Below are 27,269 nucleotides of genomic sequence, written 5' to 3'. Positions count from 1 at the left end.
AAGGGCTGAAGCCTGCTCTGACTGACAAGCCCTTCATGGTGCTGCGGCACTGGGGCAGCGTCAGCATGTCAATGTAAGGGGACAGCAGAGCCTTATTTCTGGACTTACTGACTTTACTGAGAAGGAAGACTGCATTCACAGGCAGAGTATGGGGCAGGCTGTGAACTGCTGTTGGGTCAAACAAGAGTGCTGTTGACCAGTGAAAGAAGGTCAACGAGACATCATTTTGATTACCTGTTAAATATGTAAGGGGCTTTCTAACTGGAAAGACAGTGAGTCTCAGAACCAAGGGGCAGAGAAATGCTGAGGGATCTCCTTTATTCAAGGCATTTATGAATAATTTGACAAGCATCTTTGCCAGTGGCCTAGATATACTTGATGCCTTTCACCAAAGCATTAGATTAGATGATTTACTGAGGTCCTTAACACATTAGATTTCTGTGATTTCTATATCTACTGCTGCTAAAAGCAAGATATTTTTGCACTGTAGAGCTATGAACAGTATCTTATCCATATATCTTACACAGTATCTAACTACATGTGTATTCGGCAGCATAAGCCCCCAATGGCAGTCCAGAAGAAAGAAAAACAAAACCCCATTTTGCTTCTGCCACTCCTAAAAGAAAGATTGTCTTTGATACCTTTGCATTAAAACAAAATTGTGGAAAGTAGAAAATGTTGGTGGTGCTTGCCTACAGAAAAACAAAATAAAATCCACAGTGAGAGTTTGACTTATTCTTCCATTTAAAAGAAAAATAAAAGGAAGAAGAAATCATCTCTTCTGAAAGCGCTAATCCCAGTGGCATTGTAATAGCTGAAAAATATCTTCTTCACATTCTGTATGCAAATAACCTTTATCCACTTTTAGATAATGACATTTGGGTAGAGAAGAATAGATTTCCTGTGGGAATGCTTTTATGTCATGTGGCATTCGGTTCCTGAAAACAGCAATTGATCTGTAGGGGTCAAATCTACTTAAACTATGTTTATTATTACCAGAAATTAGTCCCTCAATAGTCTCTTTTCAAGCAAAATATCAGTAATCAGTTGGCTTCTTTTCCATACACCAGTTCATACAATATTGCTGTTACTTTGTAGAGTTTGTATTTAGCAGTTTTCCCATTTTTGGATTCACACACTTGTTGGTGTTAATACACATAAGACCATAAAATGAATTTCCAGCAAGATAAGTACAATCTACGTGACCCCAGGTCTTCAGTTTTAGCAGCATTTATGCTACATTAGCAACAGGTCTCCTGTGAGCAAGCTTTTGCGCAGAAATTTTACTGTTCTCATGTGATAGCTCTATTTGATAGGTGCATTTGTAATTCATCAACCGAAAATGGCAGCTGTCAAAATCTAGGCTTTCCCCTACTCAAAGACAAAGTTTTGTTGAGAGAAATTTATCTCAGAAACACTTACATCTCAGTTGGCTAAGATGTAAGTTTGATACCCTGCTCTGATTTCTAGGAGCACCCTGGTATTTGCTTGGAGGAGTTGCACAAAATGCTATACAAATGCTATAACTTCCTGTGTTTTGCTCTGAATGCTGCACTTAGGATACTTGCATGAAAATACATACAACCCCATATTGACTACCTTCAACAGCAGTTGCTAGCAAATGCTTAGGAAAGACAAGAACAGTGCATGCCTATATTGATGCTTTTTCCTCATGCACTTACTGTTTCTGGGTGTCTGCGACTTAAGCAATTATTGAGATATCAAGTGTATCCTCACTCTAATGTTCTGTCCTTATTTCACTTTTCCCTTTGAATGTGTCTAATTGCATTTTGAACTGTTTTGTACTTTTGACTTGCATTAGATATGCAAAACAAGTAATTGGGAGTTGTGCCTAATCAAGTGTCTACTCTGGATTGGATTCAGATTCACACTGTGTCCCCCTCCACCCCTCCCTCCCCCACCCCCTTCCCCCCATCTTATTTCAAAAGCATCTTTAATGTGACTAGAATTTCAAAGTTCAGTACTTTTCATAAACCAAAGCTTTTTTCCATTCCATTCCCTTGCTGTGATGCTCCGGTATACAGGGCAATACAAAATTGTCCTCTGTGGATTGTAATTGAATTCTTCATCTGCATATTATTAGCATTAGTGACTAGTCCCTCATACATAACCAGAGTCCATGGGGCAGTCTCCAAAAGCTGGTTCCAAGCTCCCTGCAGGGGCCTGAAGCCATACTCAAAACTCACTGCCAAGCATAATTAACTCAGACTACAGTTTTGCTACTGAGGCAAATGAGAAGTAACAGCAGATAATGTCCAGGCTTTTCAAACTGATGTTGGCTAGACATCTCTTACCAGGCAAGAGGAAGATATAAGTTAATTTTTTTATCAGGTTTAGCATTCTCAGTTAATACGGTGTTAGCAACGGCTGTTTATAAGCAAAATTCAGTCAGTATTGTAGCTGGTCATATTTACATATGAATCTTTACAAATTATCAATTTACACATTCATTACTGCTGTGAAAAATAGGACTATTGTTATTCCACTTAAGTACTATACAACATTCACCTAAGACACATGAAATGAATCTAAAGAAAAGCCCTCAGGCCACAGGTCATCCTCTGCTGGGACCCCTAGCACTAGGAATATTTCAGAAGAGGCAAATCTGGAGTTCTACAGGTCTTTCTCTTACGTCAGACATTCTCAGCTGTTTCTGCAACTGAGAGAGGCAAATGTAGCAGAGATTTAAAACAACTAAAATGCCCAATACAGGCTCTGATTTACGTGGCTGGAGTGCAGTCTTGCTGAAAGGGGCTTGTGGATTTTGGTGGACAAGCTGAACATGGGAACAAGCTGATACAGCAGAGCACTGCTGCAGCAACAGAGGCAAGTTGCATCCTGGACTGTATCATTACTAGCAGAGATAGAGACATGATCAACCCACTCAGTACAGATCAGGCCACACCTGGAGTACTGTGTCCAGTTCTGGTCCCCACAATTCAAGAAAGACATGGACAGACTAGAGAGGATCCAAAGGAGGGCCACAAAGATGATCAAAGGATGGAGAACCTGCCCCATGAGGAAAGACTCATGGGGTCTTTTCTCCATGGAGAAGACTCAGGGTGGACCTCATGGCAGTATTCCAGTACTTAAAGGGAGCTACAAAGAGGACAGAAGCTCTCTCTTCACAAGTTACACTGATAAAAGTTTTGTCCTAATCTAAGAAATAAACTTTAAACAGCGAGAACAATCATTCATTGAAACTGCCTCCTCAGGGATGTGGTAGAATCCCCACTGTTGGAGGGGTGCTAGATAATCTCATCTAGGCTCTCCTTCCCACAACAGGTTAGGTCAGATGACTTCTCAAAGTCCCTTCCAACCTAGGTTGTTGATTCTATGATTTTAATCAGGGCAGGCTTGCCCTGCATGTAAGGCCACAGCAAGCTCCAAGGAGAGAAGGACCAGACTGTGTTTGTGCCATTTCCCCAGTCTTGTGCCAAGAGGAGATCTTGCCAGAGATGCACTGGATCTCATATGTCAATTGCAGAAGGGCTACTCTCTTCTGAGGCGGTTGTGTGCAGAGCTGGTACAGCTGTATACTGTTGTGCCAAGTATTATTTGTTTCAGTTTTCAAGGAAAGGGACCAAATTCAGCTCTGAAAGACAAGTGAGAGCTGGTTACTAGAGCTTGTTGGGAAAACAATGTTGGAATAGAGAATTCAGTTTCATTATCATTGACACATTTGCAAAACAGCATAATTTCCTCAGTAATTTCATTCAACAAAGGGGAAAGAAAAAGGAGACAAGTTGTGAAATTTTTGCAAAATGCCCTTTTGTCAAATATTCTGAGGTTTGGGCTTTTTTTCTTTTCCTCTTTTTCTTTTTCTTTTTTTTTTTTTTCCTTCTTTTTTTTCCCAAAAGGACCATTCATTTAATTTTATATTTCATTATAGAATCTAAAATTTCCATATCTCAAAATGAAATAGCCAGGTTGACCTGACACTAATCCTTTATGAAATACCCTACTGTGTAGAATTTGTGAAGTTAAAGGTGCCATATCTAACGAGAACAAGTGGCCAAATGGAATTTCCATCTTCTGCAAGGCTCTTTTAATAAAAAATGGGGTCTATAAGGTCATGCTTTTTTTTTATTGCACACTTGCAAGAATCAGATTTGCTCACCATGCATAATAGCAGCTCAGGGACAAATGTGATCCCATTATATACGGTCCCATTACCAGACTGCTTTGCCTGATACAGCTTCTACTGAATGGTTTCTGTAGTCAGCTTTCCTTACACATCTTTGAGGAGTTACCTTTTGCTGCTGCTATTATTCCCAACTCACCTGGCATGGACACTCACTCTCTGCTTTCTCACAAGGTTTTAATAGCACAGTCTGGTATGGTGGTAAGTTTAGAATTGCACCCATCATTTTATTACTGCTACCACGTCTCCTATCACACAATTCATTTATTTTTCTCATTCATCTGCTCTATCTTGTCTCATAGCTGGTACTCTCTTTTGAGTCAAGTATTGTCATTTTCTGTGAGTGTCTGAAGGGCACCTACCACAAGGAAAGCCAGCTGAAAAATGCTATTACATAATTGTGCAATAATTGTAATTATTATCAGAGACAGATACCTATTACTAATCATAAAGACATCTGGAATTGCATTGTCTTTCTGCTTCCCTGCGGTGGTCTTATTTTCCTGATTCTTCTTTTTTATGCTTTTTAATCTAAATCATTTTTTTCTAAACAGATATCTTTAAATAACAGGCTTCCTCAGTGGAACTGTCCCCTCTGTGTTTATCTGATGTGAATGCTGTGTAGCATCCCAATTCCACAGATAGCTGTAAGTGTGTCCCAGGACAAAGTGAGATTTAGGTGACTGGCTGAATGATGTCCATCTTCATGGTGTCACAGAAAAAAATGTGTGCTGAAGTTAAATATGAATGCACTCTCGCTGTGTTTTGCCTTGTTTCCCATGCTCTGCAGCACTCTGAGTCAGTGCTCCATGCTGGAGAGAGATGGCTGCAAGCAGGCAGACACATTGCTAGCAAGATCATCACCTCATCTAAGAAATGTCTGACTCCAAGCAAGCTGCAGCAGATGTCATGGGTCCTCCCTGCACAGAAGGCTGACAAGGTCACATTCACTTCTTAGCTTCAAAGCTCCTTTCAGCTCTAGCTCAGCCATTCTGCCCTAGTTCAAAAAGCCCCTTCAGACAGATGGATAACTTCTATTTCCTTTATTCCCTGGCGGTGAAAAAGCAAACGAAATGCTTGGGATGCAGTGGAATTCGGCTCATTCTCCTCAGGCTTCGCAGAAGAAAGACTACGCTCTGCACGCTCTGTGATTTTGCTTTTTGACCACAAGATGTCTCCTACAAACCACGGAAATGGCAAAAGGCTGTCAGACACTTGGCACTTGGGCTCAGTTTGCCTTACACCTGCCTATATATGAAAATTGACGCAGATTCATCCCGCTTGTTCCAGCAATTCCAACAACATGAATTCTGAATCATGGAAAGGGAATTTTAAATTTCATTTTAACTTTCATACTAGTTTCTTATAAAAGTTAAAATTTCAGTCCCTGTGCAGTAGTGGTAAAAAGAGAGCTTGTCAGACCAAGAAGCCTCCAGGAAACCGCCTGAGAGGACCTTCACAATGCATGGGCCATCTTCCACTCAAGAGAACAGCCTCCCAACAAGCAATGGTTAGCTTTTGAAAAAGAAACTTCTTGGAGGGTCAGACTAACTGAAACAATCTGTAAGCATTCACAGAGACAGATTCTAAATGCCCTATGCACAATAAGGGACCAAAAGACTGACAGACACAAGGTGCTGAGAAACAGCTGTGAAATACAACAATACACACAAAACCAAGAACTTCCTTGAACTGCAACATCTCCAGGACAAAATCTTCAAGAATAGGCACAAGTTGGTTTGTGCAGACAGAGCAAGTATTATTAGGCTTTACTTTTAGCAGAGTTATTTTTAAGCTTGTCCAGTGCTGGTTATTGTCCTGGTCCACAGTGAAGCAGCTGTGCGTGTAGCCTGCATTCATTGTTTCCATTCATGTCCAGTGAGGCTCTCAGCATGTAAACAATGCTTTAGTTAATGCATTTCTTCCTCCACACTCTAATGCTACATTAAAAAGCAGGCTTGACCTTTGACTGCTCTTTTTCTACTGCAGGTTCTCCTTTTGGGAATGTATTTGGCTCTAACTTGTAATGTAACTGGACTGTCCACTTTGAAGTACAAGCTAGTTGGGATGCTTGAGAATATTTGTTTCTAAAACTTTCCATTAAAAAAGAATGTGAAGAAACCCACTGTATTTAGAAATTCAGCACATTTATTAAAAAAAAAACAATTCACTGGTATTTTTGCAGCTTGAAGTTTGGGGGATTTTTAAAAGAAACTGGGCAAATCTTTAGAGATATTCTGATAAAATGCATATTTTTGTCTTCATTAATTATCTTTTGCTGGAGGAAACTGCGATTGAAATGAGTTCTTAAAATTGAAAGTGTCTTTTATATTAAATTACATACTCTTGTAAGTGTGTCATTCAATTGATATTTATAATTTATAATTGCAGCTTGTAAGGCACAGAGGCATGCAAAAAAAATTAAGTCATATTAATGGCATCCTTCAGATTGACAGGAAAATTCCCATGATTTGGGGAAATCACAAAGATGGAGGCAGGGAGGAAACCCTGCTCTCAGGATTACCAATGCCGTACCACATCAACAGACCTGCACAGGTATCTGAATCAGGCTTCCCACCTGAAATCAGTGTCAGGGTGGTTGTGGTGGCAGTTCCCCAGGCAGCAAGCTCTGTGGAAAAACAGCCTTAAGGAATAAGCAGATTTTGGGAACTGTAGCCTGCAGTGTAACTCCCAAAGGCTGTGTTTAAAAATAGAGCCATTACGGATAGACAGGAGGCTGGATTGTTCCCTCTCCCTCACAAGCTCTCTACTCTACTATTAGAGCACCTTTCCCAGCAATAAGCTGCTTCTTGTTCCACATTTAAAGATGTGAAAGGGCTCCCTCTATTTTATGCATTTGTCTGCCATTTAGCTCTACAGGACAAGCATATGCAATACATGTAAGGGTATAACTTCACACTGGTACCTTGGAAATTACATTCTTTTTTCTTAATGGGTATGCTCTCAACAGCTCTCAACCCTCAAGAACACCACTGATGTGGGTGAGACTTCTTTACAGGCTGTAGGATTTACCTGCCGGTGAATACAAGTAACTACCCCCCCCCCCCCCCAAAGGCAAGATTAAAAAACCTTCTGGCTTTTGAATTAAGTTTTTATAAGAAATCTAACTGATACCAGGGGCTGTTCTGAGGTATAATACATAAACTGACTTGTGGTCTTCATGTGAAATTGAATATACAGCTCCAAAGTGTACTATTAAATATTATGGTATGAAGGAACGCTCTAAGCACTTAAGTAAATTTCTGTTATTGAAATATTAAACAAATTTACAGGGCCACTAGGATTTTCTATAAATACCAAACCTATTTAGCCATTTTGTTTTTCTTTTTTTTTATAAGTGTGTAGGCTACTGCATTCCTTTATACAATATGCATTATGCAATTTATTATTTATGCATGATGTTTCTAATCCAACATGAATCATTGTTAAAACGATGTAACTCAGAATATTCAGAAAGATGTTTGAATGTGTTTTAATTTCAAATAAACTGTGGAAAATGTATAAATAAATTTCTAATTACTACTGAGTTCTATGATGGTGAGAATTTGAGACTTAATGAGAATTTAATTGAGTGGTGGCCACTGTCTTTGCTAAAATTGGTAGCTAGGCCTTGAGCTAAAGTATTCTGATTTCCTGAAATCAGTTCCTTGATTTTCTTAGAGCTCACACAATCAACCACATATGTTTGTGTGTGCAAACGTATGTATGTGTGCATTTCCTGTATGGGACTTTGAGAACACTGGTTAATGTTTGATTTGCACAAATGCTTTTTATACAGGTGTGCTTGTGTTTCCTGCTCATTTTAGCCAGCATACCTGACATCTGACTAAAACCTTTGAATACTTAGCTATTATTTATTGGTCAAGTCACAAATTATGTTCGCTTAGAACCAGCTTTAGCTTTAAAATAATCAAAATTGGCTTTGTCCGACCTAATCTCTTTTCTCCTTCCCCAAAAATGGAATAGCTGAACTCCCATTAGGAGGTCTCTGGCTCCCTTGGCAAAGCTAATACAGAAAGAAGCAAACACTAACTAAAATAACCTTAAACTAGACTAATGCTTCTCTGCATCTTAGCATCTAAATTTACCAGGTTCAGCAAGAAACCAAAATCTTTGTACAAAAGCAGCAAGAAATTAACCCCTGCTGCACTTAACTTCAAATGTAATTAAGTGTAAATCATTCCTTTGCTTGAAATCAGCTGCTGCACTTAACCTGAAATAAACAGAATGCTTTAGCCCTCCTGTCTTAATCCTTACCATCAACCAGAAACTCCTAATTAACTCTGAAGGAGATGTAAATTATTTGCCAGCACCAACTGTTTTTCATGTACATCTTGCAGAATTCAGCAGTAAACTGAACCCTTCAGTTCTTGTTTTCTTGAACTCAAACACAATTTCAGATCCTTGATATAAGACTAAGTCCATTGTACCCCAGAACAGATCAAGCTGTCCAGCTTTTGTTACCCTGAACTTAAATTCAGCCTACCCTTGATTAATTTCTCCTCCTATGGGTCTCAGAAGATCCTAGGAATTTTCCTGGATTCCTCAGATACCTGCGAACCAAACTACATGGTTTACATATATCTTGCTAATCCCCTCCAACACTAGCCCAAACAGTGAGCTATTTTCCCCTACAAGGGTCAGTCCACAGCTTAACCCCATGCATGTCTTGGATCCAACAGTCATCTGACTGCCCTCTTAAGCCCTGAGTAAGGGCCAGACCCTAACCCTAGCTTTAATCAGAGCTCAGAGTTTAATCTGCAGTTGCGACTAGCATTTCCCACCCCCTGCTACCTTTCTGGATCAGACCTTTCCGGATCAGACCTTTCCATTTGAAACTCTAGCTGCAGTTTACTCCAAGGACCCACATCCTATCCTGTCCTGCTACCCTACCAGCAGTAGTCCCTATTCTAGCTTTAATGTTCTTGTAGAAATAGACAATAAAGACAGATTTTCATGCTTTGCTTTCAAAACCCAAATCTTTACTCCAACCCTCAAACTAGGCTTAGAATTGACTCTTCTCTGTTCACTCCTGTCACCTCCAGCCATTGTCCCATTTCAGTGGAACAGCAAGGAATGAAGAAATTCAGCAAGATCCTGCAGCATCCATGTGAGAAGAGGTGACAGCAAGATTTGGGGAGGCTTCTTCTAGCAGAGGATGGCTAATATTCAAGTTAGGGTTTCAAAAGAAATGAGCTGAGAAGGAGTTTTGCTGACTGTTAGTTTTGCAAAGCCTAATGTCAGAGCCACCCAATTATCTTAACTGGATGTCATGACTTAACCTCAGCTGACAACTAAGCCCCACACAGCCGCTCACTCACTCCCTCTGCCAAGTGGTACTGGGGAGAGGGTTAGAAGGGTAAAACTCATGGGTTGAGATAAAGACAGTTTAATAGGTAAAGCAAAAGCCACACTTTTGTGCAAGCAAATCACAATGAGGAATTCATTCACCTCTTCCCATGGTCAGGTAAGCGTTCAGCCACCTCCAGGAAAGCAGGGCTCTATCATGTGCAGTGGTTACTTTGGAAAACAAATGTCATCACTCCAAATGCCCTCCTCCTTCTCCTCCCAGCTTTATATGCCGATCATGATGGCATACGGTGTGGAACATCCCTGTGGTCAGTTAGGGTCAGCTGTCTTGGCTGTGTCCCCCCCAGCCAACTTCTTGTGCTCCCCCAGCCTGCTTGCTGGTGGGGTGGTGTGGAGAGCAGAAAAGGCCTTGGCTCTGTGTAAGCACCATTCAGTAACAATAAAAACATCCCTGAAATATTGACACTGTTTCCAGCATAAATCATAGACTCATAGACTGGTTTGGGTTGGAAAAGACCTTAAGGTCATCTAGTTCCAACCCCCTTGCCATGGGCAGGGACACCTCACACTATGCAATCTAAAACACAGCCCCATACTAGCTCCTACGAAAAAAATTAACTACCCCAGTCAAAACCAGCACACTGGAGCACAAGTGGGGATTCACGGATAATGTTTAAGCTGGAAGGAGGGACAGGATATTCGGTAGGACTTAGGTCACCTATAAAGAGTGAGCTGGGTTTCTTTGTGGACTTTCCAAGGCCAGAAGGCTGGTGAAGAAGAGAGTCATGGCCACATTTACTTTGATTAAGATGAGATGGGAGAAATGGGGGACACTGCTTTGTCACAATTCTAGGACTGGGATCACAGATTCTGGGTGGGAAGGACAGAAAATTTGTGCTTCTTGCATCTTGCAAGCCTAGTACATCCTAAAGTCAACCTCTGTTTAAAGCTAGGTTTGGAAATAGCACTACATTTGGAGTATGGGACAAGGAGCTGGTACCAGGGATATGGGGTTGTATCTGATAAGAGATGCTCAGGATTATGAAGTAGGGGATCAATACTAGGAGTTGAAAATGGCTTTTCATTATTTATGCGCCATGTGGGAACTGTTTTAGGTAGTTGAATCTGCTTGTAGATCCTTGGCTTTCAGCAATGGGTTTTTTTTTTTAAATGAGACTGGACATGCTCCTTTCCCCAGGGGAGACTGGGAAATCAGCTGAAATCATGCAGAGACATGAAGCATGGCTACAGTGGCGAATTCTGGGTACGTGAGCTTGAAAGAAAGTCGGATTACAGAGGACTAGGTAATGTGCCAAGATTTCAGCAGGGAGGTAACCTCTGTGGCAGGCGCCCAGGGAAACAGGCAGGCTGGTTCAAGCGCAAGGCACTGCAGTGTGGGATCATAGCTGAAGTGCTTGGAGTGATATAATTAACTTGAAAGAGGGATGCAGCTGCATGAACTTCACATCCCTACTCACTCTAGAGAAGGAGCAAGCTCCCATGATTGAAGCGTGATAAAATGAGCCCTTCTGAGTTTGGCAGTATGAAGTGATGCACGCTGAGATCCAACAAGCGGCTTTTCCATATATGAGGGTGATCATAACTCTTTTTGCCATCCATCTGTGTGTACTTGCATGCTCCATGGAAAGATGTAACAAAATTATAATGTCAACAGTCATGAGAGTACTTGACCTGTTTCTTTCCCTTTATGACAGCCCATGGAGCACAAAGCTGGCCAGGCTGTGTGAGCCACCCCCTACGAAGACCTACAACCATAGCTGCTCCTCCTGGGTCAGCCGGCACAGTGCCAGGCTTACTGCTGTTCTGCCAGAAATACACAAAGAACAGAGTGCAAATATCCAACAGAGATATTAAAATAAGGCTCATATCCTCATCCGGGGTAAATTGCCGCGTTACTGACTGCAGAAACATGTATCATCTGAGGATGGCGAAGGGCCCATTAAAGCACAGAGCAAAAGCACAAAGGAAAAGCAAGCAGAAAAAGGAATTTTAAACAGTGTGATGATTGCTGTGGAATTCCAGAAAGCACAGAAGCTCTGTCACAGGTAAGGCAATTTTAGCATGGGACCAGGACTCCTTAAATGCAACTTTCAGACCAGCATCTTGAATTCTATTACCCCACCCAGAGCTGTCGATAGGTCACATTTCACCGCTCAGTGAGCCATGCTGGCAGTCCAAGAACATGTTCAGACATAAAAATGCAAATCAACTCACCTCATTAAATTCTACACAGGGGATCAAATGCTGTATAACAGTTACTTTGTTACTCTTCTTTTTAATCAAGCGTTTACAGAGAGGCAAGATGAATTCTTCCAGCTTTCTAATTTATATCAGGGCAAGTTCTGGGTTAATTCTTTGCTCTGAGAAAGAATAGCAGTGCTGTGGCCCATAAAAACCAGCTGCTGCTTACACGTGAGTTCAATGTCTTTGAATTAAACCTATGTATAATTTTTCAGCACTGTTTTACATTTTACTTATGGAAAGTGGTATCTTTATAAGTATCTTGTTACTTTAGGGGCATTTATCAGTCCCTCTGTTTATGGCGAACATAATGAATTCCATTTTTTTAAATCTGTATTTTCTTCATTTTATCTTAGTCAGGAAGTCTTTGTGTTCACACTAACTGTGAAAAAAAAAACAACCAAGTTTGAGACTTATTTTTTGCAGCAAAATTCATTTCTTGTTTTCTTAGGTTTTTTTTGTGGGCTGTTTTGTTTGTTTTTTTTTTGCAAGGGAAATATTGTAAGACCCTCTCTCTGTGAGCTCATATACTGCACAGTGGGAGTTGGACATGCCAACAGACTTGCTTCACCAGCTGAAGGAGTTCTCAGAGACCAGCATATAAATGTGTTCATGAGTTCAAATGCACTTATTGTGAATAAAGTGTCCACAGGAGTCGCAGAATAAACCCAACATGCTGAGATTTACAAGCGTTCCAAGTTAAACCTTTAATGTGGAGCCTAACCTGCTCCCTTTTACAGCAGATTTGCCTTCAAGAACATGCCATATTACACATGTAGAGAATGAACAGCAACTGTTTTCAGGTCCAGGATGGATATTCATCTTGAATTACTGTCCTTAGATTTAGTTGTAAATGTACACTTTCTACGTATATAGCCATGTCAACTCTGTTTCTCTTGAAGAATATATTATGATAGGGATCCCCAATACAGCTAAGGACAGGAAGGTCTTCCAGGGTGACTTTGAAAGTCTTCCCCGCAGAAGTTTGTCTTCAAAGGCTATCCGAGTTCAGACATTTCAAAGTTGCAGCTTTTTAAGTTCTCCAGGGCACTTCTGCTATTTGGTTTTATTTGACTTGTTCAGAAAAACATAAACCAGGTGGTACCAGGAAACCAAAATCACGTAAGTACTAGCTTCCACAAGAGGGTGCACTTGCACTGTTAAATCCCGAGCCAACCGCCCCTAAGAAAGATTGCAGCAACAGCTGCCTAGCTGCCTACAGAAATGGCTAACAAAACAATCACAGGGGGAAAATACCAACCCAGATCTAACCAAGAGCAGTAAAAGACGAGAAATGTATTGAAACACACTGAATGTATTAATAAACAGCACTGTCTGTCAGGTAATGTTGACTAAAAAACCTAATTACTTAAAATACCTTTCAAACCTCTGCAGGATCCATTTGTAATTTCTTTGCTTTGAGCTAGTGGAGAGCTGCAAGTGCTCCAAAGGGAAGCCCTCAGCTATGAAATCCACACTTCCATTTTAATTTGACTTCCCAGACATTCCCAGAAACATCATGCAGCAAAGTAGAGTATTTCCTGATTTTGCCAGCATAAATTTGCAATGACCCTGAGCCCTTCACTAGCTCACCCACATTCCCTGCAGTGTGATGAAGCTCAGAGCTGCTTGTGGCTATTTTGCATATGGGACTAGCAAGAGTTGTTTAAATTACTGTACTTTTTATTATGAAAGTATCCAACAGACCCACCATGGGGACTAGCATCCCATTGTGAAACCTATACACACAAAGGACAAAAATAATTATATATGCCTGCAAGAACCAGGTGAACGATTGTATAACATAGCCAACCAAACAATCCATGTGCCAACAGGCATGATACCAACAGTCTTCTTCAAATACCTGTCTAGTCCAGTTTCACCTCCAAATTCAGTTTCTTGCTTGCTTTTCTTCCTCATTGGTCCCATAAGCTTGTGCACTCAGCGCTGTGCACTCCACATCTCTCATTGCCTTCTACCACTATTGGAATACTTTGGTCTGGCACAAGAGACTGGGCTCAAGTGTGGGTGAAATATGAACAGTGGTGGTAGATATTCAGAACATTTGATACTGGCTGGTCTGTTGGTCACCTCTGCTCTGAAACTCAGTGAATCACCTGTTTATTATACTCAGAAGAGCATGTGATTTACTTGTGTAATGGGAAAAAACAGGCTGCGCCTTCTGCCCACTACTGTCAAGACGAAACATGCCTTGATTCAAATGAAGCCAAGACAAACCTTGCCACATTTAAAGCATAAGTTGCCCTGAAAAACAGACATTGATATGACCACCAGTTCTAGAAAGTCAGTGACTCACAGCCTGGATAACCTCATGGCAGGTTATCCTAACTAAAAACTCAGGAAGAATACTGCATCCTACCTTTCCCCCAAATACTTTGCTGTTGTTAAAAAGAGGTTTGTGCCCATTTTTTAGTACCAAATTTAGCAGTATGTTTCTAAACATTAAATAATGAATTTTGCTCTATGTTTCTAAAGCTAAAAGTACGGTTTAAACATACAAGCTTTTGCTTGATGGACAGAGATTTTTTTTTTAAAAAAAAAGCAGTTTTCAGGTTTTTAAAAATGCCTAGTTCTAGGAAAACAGTTCTGAAATCTCAGATGTGATTTTTCACCTCAAAGGCCCAAGCCTTCCACCAGAGTCCTTTCACATTTTTAAACAGAGTTTTCAAGTGTCCTTGTGAAACATCACATTTTAAACATGCTGAAATACACTAAGTCACGCCACATAGATTTCATCACATTATTTTTGGTGCCTATGAAATGTACATACCTTCACGTTAAATTCTTATTGCTAGGTTGGAGTTGCCATATGATTCTCCAGGGATGACATTTTCAAACGTTCTTGGTTTTGGTTTGACTGCTTCCCTCTATTGCTGCTCCAGAATTTTCTGTTCATGGCTTTTAATATAAAAGTGGTTTCTGCAATACTGACTTTTTTCCACAGGAAAAAGTTGGTTATGCCAAAACAATGTAATTGGGAAAATAAAAAAGAATCCAAAGTGTTTTGAACTGTCCAAGCAAATATAAATGTTTTGCTTCAGGATGGTTTGTCATTACTCATCATGAGTTTGTCATGGTTTAGGTCCCTCGTTTCTCCTGTCATCTGGGGTTCTTGAATGGATTACATTTTCCATCAAGAACAATAGAGTCCCTTCTAGCTGGGTTATGATGATGCATCAAAGATGTCCCAGGCCCACATTTTAAAACCAAAGTATTTGTGAAGTTTCCATGGTCTATTTTTCTTCCCAATTAGAAAACAAAAGCAAAAATATGGGAGACAATGTAGAACACACAGTCTGATTTTCAATAGACTCTGTTTTGAAAGAATGAAGAGTAGGATAAGCAAATTCTTGTGCTTTGGAAAATCCCACTTTAACCAAAAGTGAAAGGAAAAACAAGCAGAAGGAAGCAGCGTGTAAGCCACACTAATGTAACATTTAATGCTATGTATTTTTCTTTAGCTTATATTTTTCTTCTTTTCTTTAGCTACATTTGTCTGCATATTATTAACTACTATTGCCCCATTATTATGAGAATGAGAAACGTATCTTCTCATCCCATCACTTACAATTTATTCCATGAGAAATGAAATACCAGATATGCAGTTTTATCTGGCTTCCACAATTGTTTAACGAAATGTAGGAAATAGAACAGTGAAAATACAATGCCACTTTTTTCAAAAATTCAAAGATTTTTATAGTCCCTCTAAAGTTTCACAATTCTCTGAAACAACAGGACCAATTACTTGCACATTCAAATAAGGAGGGTGGGGAGGAATATTTGCCAGCTCCCTTTCTTGGAATAACTTAAAATTTGGAGAAATGGATGTTGGTAAAAACTCTCCTTTATATATATGCATATATAAAAAAATAAAATTGTCTTTTTTTATAGCTACCAGTTGTGAATTCGTGGCATTTACTTAGTTCTCCTCAACCTTTATAGTAGCTTTTTTTTCCCCTTTTGAAGAATATGAACAAAAAAAAAAGGTTCTGAGCACCCATGACTTACAATCACCAGCTTCAGCACTTGTGGAGGAGGAGCTCAGGTTGGGTTCTTTTCTGCTCCTTTCCTCCCCTTAGAGCCAGATGCTCAAGAGACATGGTGATAAAACAGCATGACAAATCAGGAGCTTGCAGAACAAAAAGAGGAGCAACTTGGAAGTAGGTTTCTTTATTTATTCATTCCTGTATGCTTTTTCTTTTTAAGCCAGAGGTGGAAAAGGGAAGAGCCTCTACCATTTTCCCACAATAGCTGTTGCATGGTGGGAGGTCCATTACAGCTCTGCGTTCCTACCTAATTGCAAAGAAATGCTGGCTTAACCTTTGAAGCCTTGGAATGGCGCATCTCCAGCCTCCTTGGCAAGTAGGGCTTGTGGGAGGATATGCAGATAGCGTTTTGGGAGAACTCACCTTAGATCTACTAAACCCCTAAGCAAAGTGAGACTGCAGAGGTTTACTTACCATCAGGTCAGCTGTGGATGTCTTATTAACATATTAACACAAAAGGCATATCCCTGACACCTGCATGGCAGACTCGTTAAATTTCAAATGACTCCACCCACTTTGGAAGTAGAGGTGCTTCTCTACAACTCAGCTGGCAAAGTTGCTTCCTTCTAACATGAGAAAGCAGCAGATTTTCATGCTGCAAGTGTCAGAGCAGCGAGGCAGGCAATCACCAAGAAGAATATTAGCCTCAGAAGCTGAAGTTGGGTGACTACAGGCAACTGAAAGCTCTTACAAACTGTACTAGCAACCAACCACAGGAAAGGCTACTGGCTCTGCTTTTAATAAATCCAGGCTTCCTGCAGCCCTTAATGAGTTTTTCAGATTTTAAAAATTAGCTTTTCCTCAATTGCCTCTTCTTGAGAGGTTGTTACCTTGGCTGCCTTGTTCATGACTCTCATTTGCCCTGACATAGATTCTCAAGGAAGAAAGGAAAAGACTACGGCTGCCTCAGGGGAGCAAAGCAGATAGTGATAAGGAAACCAAAGGGTATTTATCTGGAGTGCGGTGGGAACTAAGAAACATGCATGCAGAGCCACATCAGGAGTTACACCTCAGGAAAACAGAGCCATCTATTCTTTCCTATTCACCACCACCACTCCCCATCTATCAATGCAACCACATTGGTGTTTCCCAGGTTCTGAAAATTCAGCCTGTTCTAACTGCAGCTGAGGTGGGATAAGAAATAACTGGTCTCTCCTTAATTAGTGTTACCTCTCTCCTCATGTCAGTGAGCACAACTGTATATATGTCACTCCCTGGCAAAACTGCATCAACACAATTTCATATTTTAAAAAAATATTTTGAGACTTAAACTGACCAAGATCATGACGGCAAAGCTACAGAAAAAAAAAAAATATAGTTGCAGTTATGCCAGCAGACCTGAAAGGACTGTAACCTCCCATTGAAGGAATGGTGATGAGAAAATGGAAGATGGGAGAGAAACAACAGAGATACACAGTATGCTGAGAAAAAAAAATTAAACATCTGACAACTGTCCAGTTTTCTGAGATCTCTAAATGGTGCACAACAGTCATGTCCACCTGAAACACTACAACAACAAACAGCCCCATCCGGATTGAAGCTCCACTCTAAGGATTTCTCTGTAATCCCAGACTGCAGGGATGACTTTGTTCCTGCAATCATTACCAAAATAATTAAATTCATCATGTTCATTTCTACATTAAGAAAGAAGGCTTCCTGGTGCCCTGGGCTGTGAGAGACTATTGTCCTCAAAACATTATGGCAAAAGCAACAACCTGTCATGGAAAATTCAGAAGATCTGTTAAGCAGTAATGCATAATAAAGGGCACCAACACATTTGTCTGAGGAACTTGGCCATCTTTAGTCAGGTTGGGAGCTCAGAGGAAAGGACAGAGCCTTGAGCAAGGCTGAGCGTAAGAACTAAACACTGATGATGAGGAGGACAAAAGATGGAGATACAGCAAGGACAAGAATGATGGAGTGAATGGAAGAGAGGCTGATTAGGAAAGACTAGTCCCACAGGGCCACTTAGGAAAGACTAGTCCCACAGGGCCACATTGTACCTCCGTGAGGAGGAGAGCACATGTTCGAAATCTCTCAATGGACTAGGTAAATGCATTAAATCTTTCTGGACATGTATGATTTCACACATTTCAGAATTTTCAAATATGAAATTTAAATAAAAAAAATGAATGTATTGGTGCAGCTTCCAAATTAAATCATGTGACAACCAAAGATACAGGATGTGTAGTGCTGCCAAAGGAGGGCTGAGCGTTAAGTGCTCATCATAGTGCACTTTCAAGTGTACTGCCCTTGAAACAAAAACAGTAGTTATTTTAAGTAACCATAAGCAATACTCATGTGCAATTCAAAGGAGATTGGATATAAAGAGATAAAGATTAGAGTACAGCAATAAGGCTTTCATTACACAGTGTAATCCAGTGTGTCTGATATAACTGGATGTGACACAAATGTAAATAGCAACAGGTTTGGAAGTACCAAGATGAGTTACCAAGATGAAGTCTAGCATGCTTTCAAAAATAACTTTAAATAATTCCAAATACATTGTTTGAATCAATGTTTTTCAAAGAAGAACCCTCCACATACTTGCTAAAAGTGTAATATGTGTAAGTAATTATTCATGTTACACAAGATCAAACAGAAATGCTATTTGAGAAAGAATGGAATATTTAACCTTGCAAATAGATGTGAGAACCAAAACACAAAAACCCCAGCCATCTGGAGAATGCAAAAGCATTTTAAGGTAAAATGGGACATTTGTGACAAAAACATTTTGAAGTTTAACATAAAGCTTTGGAATAGGAAACAACAACAGGTCCATCACACAGCGACTGAGCACTCCATTTCCTTACTGAACTACTACTGTGTAATTCACATTACATCCAAGGAAGGTGTTTCACTTTTAAAAATCAGTTATTTTATTAATAGCTTCACCTGAAGAAATTAACATAACAAAACAAAAAACTACCCATTTAACTAACAATTAGAATATTCAGATTCAAAAGAAGTACCTAAGCTTTGCTAAACTCCTTATTCTTAAAAATATTGATGCAAGTGCTTAAAAGTAAGCATGTTACTAATAATAATTAATTCAAAGAAAAAATGCCTTTTGTAATATGATTACACAGTACAATGAGCAATGGGAACTTGGCACATGAATTTTAGGAGATGCTGCTATAAGATATCATTGCTTCCCACACCTTTAAAGAGAAAATGGGTAGGATGAGACCTTGACTACCATACTTACTTCTCAAAATAAAGGAATGAATTTAGGTCCAGCAAAAAGTTTTTTTCTCTTAAAAGAGAAACGTTTGCAGGAGACCATGAACCAGTACAATATTTTTCTGTTTATTCCAATTTATTGTAAAACCATCCCACCGTTTTCAAGAATGTCTCAATGTTTTCAAGTTACTAAAAAGTAACCTTTGCTAAGTACTGTTAAAGCTCTTCAGGAAATCAATCTGCTCATCTCCTTCAAAATCTCAGGATACAAGTCCTGTATTCCCCAAACACAAATCACTGAACCCACACCTATGCCTGAAATATCTTACTCTGCCTTACTGCACCTCTGTTCCTTCTTTCTGCTCTCACACCTGTATTCCTCCTTATAACGTTAAAAAATATTTCATTTGGCATAATGTTCACTTGATCCTACCAACTGAGTAATTTGAGGAAAAAAAAAAAGAAACATTAATGATTTTATAAATGATCACCTTTTGTAGGAATTAATTCAAATACACGAGGAAAAAAAAAAGGTATCTTTTCAAAGATAGCCTGCCTTTACAAAGGCATTGTCCATGTATTTGCACAAATCTCTTAAGATTATGTTAATGCCATCTAAAAATACAGCACAGTTGCAGAGTTACTGAATGCTGAGCCTATTTGAAGGGCTATTTGTTAACTGTATCCAACAAATGCAATGCTGAAGCTTATGAGGGCAGCTCCTCCCTTCCCTTCCCCATTTGAGAAAGTCAAAAATATTAATTTAAACCAAAAATGGAGGGGAAATTCCTAAAATCAGGCACTGGCCTCGGCTGACCTGCAGCTGAGACTCGTGCCAGTTTCAGATGATGCCTCCTGAACAAGTACCGAGCAGCGCCACAACTTGCATAGCTCATAGCACTCACAGCACTGCCACAGATTTGAGACCTCATTCTGGAACAGCAGTGCAGCAGCATGAGGGAGCTTTACCTAGGTAAAATGTGGTGACACGCTGCAGGCTGGCTCACAAGCCAAAAGTGGCAATGACACCCCAAGTCCCCTCCAGTACATGAACACATACTGAACCACCAGCAGTTCGATGGTTTTAAGTCACCTGTTCAACATTTTCTTATAAATATGTGGAACACTCAGACTACCAGTGACAAGTGCAAGACAATTTAAGCAGCAGCCGATTTTTCCACTGCAGTAAAAGCATGTCTAGCCTCCAAGACTCCTGACTCAAACTCCCATCTATTCTTTTACACCCATATGGTATGGGTCTGAGCTTGCTGTCAGTTATGGAACTGGTCTGCTATTTTAATCACACTGTGCTTGAAACTAAGCATGCCAGTCTCTCTATTGACCAAATTCAATCACTGGTGTGGCCCCAGTACTATCCGTGGCAGCTGGCAGAACATGTACATGTAAAACAGCAAGTGAGGGCCATGGGTAATGGCTCAGTCTTTCAGAAACCCACCAAGTCATTCCTTACAGCAGTACTAAGGAGGGAAAGCAATGGGAGAGGTGTGATGGACCAAGAATCCCAACAAAGCATTTAGCGCCACACAGGCATAGCCAGGCGCTGGGAGAAAGGACAGCTATGTAACCCTATCCATTGCCCCCAGGCCTGAAACCTGGAAGCCAAATTACAGGGACAGCTGGCAACAGCCAATTTGCTTCAACTATGAAGCTGTAACCCAATGCTGAAAATTTTCTTAAGAAAAATTAGTAACTTTGAAGCATAATGAAGATGATGACAGAGCCCATTCTGCTTTTCAGATATGTACATGTTGCACTGTAAAATTAAGCATGCAGCAATGTTTGCCTACATGTAAAATCACCATCAATAGTGGAGGTCAAACCTTGCCCTCACTCATGATTACTATTAAGCCCAGCCAGTGCTGTGAAGCCATGGCACACCCAGAGCTCCAACCAGTCTGCAAACACTCCTCAGTTAAATAATTCATCGCCCAGGACAATCTGCAAAACTCGCTTTTGATTTCTAAATTAAAAATCAATTCTGTATAATGTGATTTAGGCCCCTGACATAACAGGAATATGATAAACTCCACCAAACAAGATTACGTAAGTGCAATTTATGGTAAGGAGTCTCTATATCTAAAACAGTTTTGCTTTTCTGTATTTTGTTGAGTGCTTCTATATTTATGGTCCCATAAAGGTAAATATGTCTATTTGCTTTGTCTTAAATCAAAAAACACAGAATGGCTTTACACCACTGCCTGAAGGATAAACTGGATATCCTGTTTCAATGTTTTAAAGAATAAAATACATTATCATTAGCGAGCAATACAATTACTGCTTTATATTCTTTGCACCAAATAAAGAGGCAAGAGACAAACGCTACTCCAGTGCCAAATTTGACTATTAGAGCACTGGAACAGTAAAGGATAATGACGAATAAGAACTGCTGATTTGCCCATGTAAACTTCAGTATTTGGTTCTTTAGGGTTTTTTCCTTTCCTTTCGCTTCTTGCAGTCCGCAGTTGTGAAAGCTAGACTGCATTTGAACGACCTTTCTCCGTGAAGCCCACCTTGACATAAATCCCGATTTTTATTTCTTAAATCGCTAAACGCTGACTTCTGGAATGGCGACGAGTGGGAAACCCGTAAGACAAAATACCACGGAATTACTGGGGCGTTACTCCTAGGCTTTGTCTATGCTCTGTGTCACGACCACAGGTTTGTCCCGCGGGACAGCACCGGGCTTTCCCGAGCCGCAAGCGCCGCTCTCGCCCGCCCCTCCAGCCCCTCGGTCCCCACGCCTCGGGAGGATCCTTCTGCATGTTTGACCCAGAGAAATGAAATTCACCAAGCCTAAGCCGTAGCCCACCTGATTATTTTTCATCGCTTTTCCCATACCACGCCACGCCGAAGGGCTCCGCTGCTGGGATCCTTCAGGTGTAGCTTCTCTGTCGAGAGGCTCACCGAGCCCCCCCGTATTTAACCCGACAAGAGTCTCACGACCTAGCCCCGCTCCCCGCCACCCCGCACCGTGCGTCTCCACCATGTTGGCTCCGTGCGCCGCGGCGCGGAGGAGAAGGAGTAAGATGAGCCGGAGAAAGAGGGAGCCACCGCCAGCCCGGCTCCGCGAGGGCAGTCCGGCTCCTCCCCGCGGCCCCCGGATCGGGAGTGAAGCTGCCGCCCCAGCCGGGAGGCGCGGCGAGCCTGCCCCCGGGCGCATGGGACGGCTGCGGGGGGAAGCACACCACAGAGGAGGAGCCGTAGTGCCCGCCAGGGAGCCCGACCGTAGGGGCGGGGAAGTCTCCTCCTCCTCCCGCAGCGAGGCTCTGGCTTCCCGCACGCACCGGAGCAACCGGCTCCCTCCTCCTGCTCCTCGTCCCTCCTCCCTTCCCCTCCTCCCCCCTTCCCTCCCCGGGTCGCCGCGGCTCCGGGAGGAGCGGGGGGGCCCCGCTTCCTTCCCTCCCCCCCTCCTTCTCCCACCCGCCACGCCGAGGAGAGGCAGGTGAGGACCCGGCCGCGTCCCCGCTTCTCCACCCCGCGGGAGAGGCGGCCGCGATGGCGGCGGCAGCGGCGCCCGCCGAGGCGCTAGGCCCCGGCCGCCTGGCCCCGGCCTTTCCCCGTTGGGCGGCCCCCCGGGAGGGGGTGGTGGTGTGGGGGGGGAGAGTCCCGCACCCCCGGCCCCTTCCTCCGCAGAAAGTTTCTCAAGCAACTTTCTTCCGGGCCCGAACCCCCGCCCGCGGGGCTGAGGGGTCGGGCGGGAGCCGCGGCGTTCCGCGCCGCCCGGGGCTGGGCTGGGTTGGGTTGGCCGCGGGGGGCGGGCGGCGTGGAAGTAAGTTTGTGAGGGGAGGCTGCCGCTGCCGGGCTCCCTCCGCGGCCCCTTCCCGCCTGGCTGGCGCGATCGCGGGGCGGCTGCTCGTTCCCCGGTGCTGGCGTTCACCGCCCGCTCTGGTGCTCCTGTCCTGGCTCGGCTCCGGGGGCCGGCGGCCGGGGCAGCGGGGGCGTGAAGGGGCAAAATTCGGGAAACAGATTTTCGAGTCGCTGTAGCTTGGCCTGCGTGGAATTATTTCCTATTCTTTTACTACTGTTTTTTTATTGTTTTTTTTTCCCCTCACTGTGCTGGTTTGTATCCCTGCGTCGTGCAGGAACACGACTGCTTTAAATTTCTGAGTCATTAATTTAAATGTTCAATCACGGTTCATCATGCCTCTTCGTCTTAATACGGCTAAACCAAAATGTATTGGACATGCACAGAGGCCCCTGTTCCTGTGGGGACTGCACGTAACTTTCTGCGCTGTGTGGACCTGCAGGCTTGCTGTGTGGGAAGTTACGTGCATCCTGCAGGCCACGGGTTAGGGTGTCTTCTCCTCTATTATACAGTATTATAAATATACAAGTTTATTGACTTAATTTCAAATTGGGCCATACCAGACAAATATCTGCTATGTATGTGGGTAAAGACCACTTCACACTGGGAAAACTGGGGTAGAAGTATTTCGAACCGCCTGTGATTAAGGAGGCATATTCAGATGTACCTGCTGAAGTAAACCCTAAGCAGAGGCTAGTCGTTAATTTAAAAGTGAATGTTTGGATTTACTTGAACTGGCAAAATGTTCCAAGACTAGAGTAAAACTTGGAGTATGTTGCCAAGGACAGTGTATTGTCTTTCTGTTGATAATTCATAGCTGAATGAAATTTCAGGCAAAATTGACCTTTACTCAGGGAAGCAAGATACGAAAGCTTGCCTCAGAGTCTTTTTCTTTCTTTTTTTGGACATTGGCCTTTGAGGAGGGATTTCTAATAAAATGGCCCTGTCAGTTGCACCTTCAGTTTCTCTGTCAGTGGATAGAACAGTTTTGCTATAACTTGTATGTTTCTGCAGGCTTCATAGCTGTAAGAACTGTTCCTTTCCAAACAACAAAATCTTGTACTTCCACTCGAGTTTTGCATGCCTGTTTGTAAATTCAGGTCTAGGAGGTTCTTGCTGAACATGGGCATGGAGCAGAGGTTTATGGGGGTGTTTTGCACAGCCAGGGTGTTGGGGTTAATTTTGGGACAAAATAGCATTTGTGATGGCAACAGGAGAGCAGCATTGGTGCTCTGTTAAATTTCAAGCAAAAAGATCCAGCGATAGCAGGCACGTGAAAGGGTGACAATAGTTAGCAGGGATCACCAGTGATTATTCCACAAGTTTTGTTATTTCCTCAGGAGGTGCTGCAGCTTTATTTCCTCAAGAGGGTCAGCTCAATTGCAGTGTCTCTGTGCCCTCAGCCCCTCTAGTAACTCTTCGGACTGTTAGCCCATTTCAGACAAATTTGGCAGCAGTGGTCTCCCAGGTGAGCAGTTTCTACAAATTTTGTGAAAGTAAGGAAGCCAGGTGGGAGAGAACTCGTAACCGGCACACTGGAGAGTTCATGCCAACACTTATCTCGAGCTGGAAATTGATGCAGGAAGTGGGGCCTCCCTGGTCTTGCTGCCCAGAGAGCTACTGGTCCAGTTTTTGATAAGTTTTTAATATCTGGACACCAATACTGCTCTTTGAAATCTGAAAAACTTAATTTGGAATGAGAGTAGTGAACACAAAGTAGCTTGAATCTGTATTTTGTATTATAAAGATAGATTTTCAGGGGAATATTTATTGCCTAACAATAGCATTTTTGGCTGTGAAAGAAATGAACAAAATTGAAAGAAAATTTAAGTTGCTAGGTTATTTGAAATGGCTAGAAAAATACTTCATAAATATTTGGTGTGCTGTGTACTGTGTAACAGATTTATTGAAAGCCTGCAATTCACAATTTAGGGTTTTTATCAATATTCGTGTAACAGAGCAGAGACCTGCACTTCTGCACCAGAGGAATATTCTTTATTTTGAGCTTTGCATACTTCTGCTGCACCTGAAGAATGAAATCAGCACTCAGTTTGCTCCAATAAATTATGTCTGTCATGTGACAGTGATATGAAAATCTGTGCTGTGGCAGTTGTCAGTTTATGTGGTCAAAGTTTATGTTATGAACAAAGTAGCTGCATGGTTTTACTTTTCTTTCTGCGCTGTCTGGAGGCAAAAGCTGTATATTTTCAATAGATAATTCCTTAGTGCAATCTGTTAGTTAAAAGAAGTACATTCTTTCATCTGTATTCCCTACTTGGATCCAACTCTTTTGCCTCATGCTTTGATCACAGTTTGAGTAAGCTACCTTGATGTTAATTTAAAAATTGGTGTCAGTATTAGCACAGCTAGTATTAGACAGCTTTAGGAACATGTCCTTATTGTGCTGCATCACATCAAGCAGCCCTTTTCAGACAAGACACCTGTGAATCTGTGGTTTGTGAAGCCTTCATGAAAGGTTTTGAGCTTGTAGTACTGGATGTCCTCTGCTAGTTGATGGAACGGATTGATTAGTGAGAAATGTAGTTTCTCAAACTTCTGTAACAGAATGGTTTAGTTGTTGTCTTGGAGGAACCACCTCCAAGTAGATAGCACATTCTCAGAATTTATTTCATTTTTGTTCTCCTTGAGAATGCCAGTAGGATACTGGTTTATAGTGATGGATTTTATAATGTGGTAGCCACTATTTTTTTATTTTTTTTTGATCCAAACTGCTTTATGGTTGCAATATGTTGACTTCTTTCAATCACTACAGTCCCCAGCTGTGTTCAAACCAATGACTTAGGGCCTTGGGGTTCAGGATTGTGGTATCAATTGCCAGGTTTTGAAGGCAAACCTCAATAGATTCCCGTGTGTATGCTGGATTTACTAGGGAAAAAGTCATATTGCAAAGATGCTGTCAACTAACTGTAGGGCAAGTTTAATAAGAGGTCATTCTTACTGCCTTTTCCACCTGTAAGGTTTATCCATACTGATGCCCATGCATCAAAGCAGAAGCTGTCACAAAAGCAAGTTACTGAAATAAGCAGGACTGCACCCGGAGGTAAAGTGAACATGCATGGCTGATTGCAGGACCAGAGGTCACAATGACAGTAACATTAATGTCAGAAATTTAGTAAGTAAATGCTGTTACTTATGCATGAGTTTTGTTCTGTTTAGATTTAAACACATATTCTTTAAAAATGTAAAGAATAACTGAAAATAGGATGGGAGATGCTTTTTCTGTTGTCACATTGGGTAGGCACCTGCATAGAGCACCTGGTTTCACACTGTGTCTCAAGTGTCAGTGGGTCAAAGTTGTGCTCTGCTGAAAGGAAGCCTCGAGCTGAGGAGTCTCCTGCAAGGACTGTTAGCTCTGGCTTATCCAGGCTCCACAGCCCAGCAGGATACTGCCATAGGGATCAACATTAAGTGGATCCAAGGCCGCACTGACTGTTACAGCTGAGACTGTAGTTTTGTTTCAGTTTTTCTTGACTGTAGTGTTAGGTAATGTTACAGGAGAGTGCCCAGGAAGTAATGGCCACTAAAACCTCAGACTGGCATCATCTATATTTCAACTACTTGGGTGCTTTAAGATGTTACATAGTACATAAGACAACTTTTTTTGTTAACCTGGCTGTATTTTATCTTTGTACTTTTGGAAGGCAAATGCTATTATAATAGTGTTACATGAAACTAGTAAATATCTATGTTGACTACATCTGTATCTTAAAAATTTTGAATTCTGATGGTGCTACTGAACTTAAACTCATTTGTCTTTCAAATTGGTACTTCAGGGGGATGAACAACTGTGGCTTAAGATACATGTTTCTGTGGCTTTCTTCACACCAGAAGTCTAAAGAAGTCTAGGAAAAAGAAATGATTTGTCAGAAATGTTGAAACATCCCTTCAGTTCAGACATTAAGATCAACTAGATGAGGCTTACAAAAGCAAATAACTTCATTTACTTCCATTGACAGTGGAGTTGAGTAAACACACATAAGTAAATCTTTGTAGATCAGGGTCTTTAACTTTGTTTTGGGAAAACTTTCAGGAGCATTTTGTGGCATTAATCAGACATGGAAAGTCAGTCTTCATATTGGAAGACTTTGGTTCAGTGAGGTGAATTTCCTTTGTTTGCACATGCCCAAAGCACCTTTTAATCTTGCAAAACTGAGACAGTAATAATGCTTTATTCATGATGTGAATGACAGAGCATATATGCAGCCAGGTCTCGGGTATGCTTACCAGGACTGAAGGCCCTGTAGCAAAAGAAGGGTCAGAGTGGAAGGTGGTGTTCATGTTCAGTCCCGTTCCAAATGTTTGCCCATGATTCAGTCAAACCCATTGATGGCAGGCATAAAGTTCAGCTTCAGGAAGAAAAACACAGTATCTGGACTAAAGGTTTTGAAATTTTCAACCCTACTTAATGCCCTCG

At 41.6% G+C, this 27,269-nt stretch overlaps 1 protein-coding gene across 1 annotated transcript in view; it reads left to right on the top strand.

Annotated features, from left to right (window-relative positions):
- Window positions 1–22,347: 22,347 nt before the first annotated feature.
- Window positions 22,348–27,269, top strand: part of YES1 (YES proto-oncogene 1, Src family tyrosine kinase) — a 50,589-nt gene continuing 45,667 nt past the window's right edge. The window contains exon 1 of the mRNA XM_061448708.1: window positions 22,348–22,471. The gene's annotated coding sequence lies outside the window, so the exon portion shown is untranslated. The remainder of the gene's footprint in view (window positions 22,472–27,269) is intronic.

The sequence above is a fragment of the Pezoporus flaviventris genome, unplaced genomic scaffold (assembly GCF_033815535.1).
Source record: "Pezoporus flaviventris isolate CSIRO_AGI_PZ_B2104156 unplaced genomic scaffold, CSIRO_AGI_Pfla_v1 ptg000007l, whole genome shotgun sequence".
NCBI lineage: Eukaryota > Metazoa > Chordata > Aves > Psittaciformes > Psittacidae > Pezoporus > Pezoporus flaviventris.
Note: the sequence above shows the minus strand (reverse complement) of the source record. Positions and strands in the feature narration are given on the sequence as shown.